This window comes from Dendrobium catenatum, unplaced genomic scaffold, assembly GCF_001605985.2.
Source record: "Dendrobium catenatum unplaced genomic scaffold, ASM160598v2 fragScaff_scaffold_621, whole genome shotgun sequence".
Lineage (NCBI taxonomy): Eukaryota > Viridiplantae > Streptophyta > Magnoliopsida > Asparagales > Orchidaceae > Dendrobium > Dendrobium catenatum.
Window position 1 is genome coordinate 7,824,220 of NW_021319083.1, and position 2,272 is coordinate 7,826,491.

Below are 2,272 nucleotides of genomic sequence, written 5' to 3' on the forward strand. Positions count from 1 at the left end.
TGGTTTTTGGGCAGACTCAGCCTTGGACTCATCAAAATAAAAATTGGAGGAGGATGTAACAAATTTGTGCCTAATGGCTAATGATAACTTTGATCAAGAAGAAATATGTGAACTAACATATGATGAATTATTTTTAATTTCTAAGAAAACTTCTTATATTGAAAAGGAAAATGAAAATATAGCACATACGTTTGAAAAAAGAAAATTTTATTAGAAAAATGAGCATGACATGTTAATTAAAGAGCATTTTAACCTTAAAATTGAACTTGTTTCACTAAATATGGAGCATGTATCAATGTATGAGTTTGAAGATCTAGATAAGAAGCATAATGATTTAAAAACGTCACCCTTGAAATATGAGCAATTTGATTTAGGGAAAGCATTCATGAAACAAGAGACAATCGTAATAGACCTTAAAAATAGTAAGCATGCCTTAAAATTTTAATTTGCAAGTTACAAAAGTAGAAATAATAATTTATAAAAGAAAATAAATGAATTTTAAAATAGTACACATAGATCTACACTTTCACTAAAGCCATAGCTTAGGATATAGCTTGCATCATATATCCCTAGAAAGTGACATTACCCCCCATATAGATTAGTGAACTCATTTTTATGGGTTGGGTGTTACTCTTGTGACATGCAAGGAAAAATTGCTCGTACATACATTTTACACTATAGAATATGTTTAATTTAGAGGCCCAAAGCATTAGCATCATAGTATAGAATGCATAGCATTCATATCATAAAGTATATAATGGAACCCCAACTTACTTGGGTTCCAGAATTTGACCTTTGAATGAATTTGTAGGAATACTCTCGCAAGAGGTCTAGTGACAGCATGTAGCACCTAGATGATGGCTACTCAAGGCACATGAATGGATACATAAAATTAATTTATCCTAATGAAGGCTAGGAGTGAATTCAATGTAACGTTCGGAGACACACCACTAGGAAAGTGGCCAGCTCTACTATATTTGGTAAAACTAATGGCTTTGTTATTAAAAATATTTTTTTAGTGGAGGGGTTAAAGTAAATCTACTTTTCGTTAACCAACTAAGAGATAAATTTTTTGAAGTGAAATTTCCTTCAAATATATGTTTAATTATTTTTAATAGGAAAATCACTCTTAAAGGCAAAAGAACTAATAATGTTTATATACTTAAATTGCGTTGCATTGATAATTTTGATAATCTTTGTTACTTTAAAACTATTTTGGATGGTTTTTGTTTTGGCATAGGCGACTATTCTGAAGCAATATTTTGTTACGGATTATCTATGTGTTGCTTATTAGTCATGAAAGAAAACTTGGTTATCACTTCATTTTATTAAGGACATCAATACCACTACAAAACTATAAATTCTACATATGAATTTATTTGGACCCGTTAGTATAATCAATTTAGATGGTAAGAGTTTTGAATTGATTATGGAAAGTCAAGATTCACATGGGTTAGATTCTTAGTATCTATGAGTTTTCATTTGATGAGTTTAAGATTATTTCATTTTAATTCAAACGAAGTTAAGGTGTTTGATTTTTAAAATTTATAGTGATCATAGTGGATATTTTGATAATGTAAGATTTGAATTATTTTGCAAAGAATGTGGGATTTATCATAATTTTTCTACGTCTAAGACCCCGTTTATAATTGGTATAGCTCAAAGGAAGAATAAGACATTAGTAAAAAAAGATAGGGTAATGTGAGCAGAGTATAACCTATTTAGATATTTTTTATCATAGGTAATAAATAATGCTTACTATGTGTTGAAAAGGATAAAAATTATGTCCAAGTAGAGTAAGTCACTGTTGCAACCCATGACCCCGAGTTTGAGATTTTGATGATGCCAAATAATGAGTGTTTTGGAACAACTTTTCATTGGATATTATTTTATTTGCTATTGTCCTTGAGTACTAACATTTCAGGAAGATCACAAGTGACTCGGGACGAAAGGAAGACTCAAGAACGGGTAGATTAGGAGTATGAGTCAGACATTGTATTTTTCTATTTATTTTATTTTTATTTTATTGAGTCTGGCCACAAAATGCATAAGAGTAAGAGCAACCATGCACACACACAGGGGGAAAGTTTGTTTTTAAATGCAAAATGTTATAGAATTTCTTCTCTGGAGATCGTACTGTATGATTTTAATTCGTACCGTACGATCCGAGCTATGTGGACGATTATGTGAATAGATCATACTGTACGAATATATTCGTACTATACGATATGTTCAGATCCAAAACCCTAGCCGTAGTTTAGTTTAAGTAAGT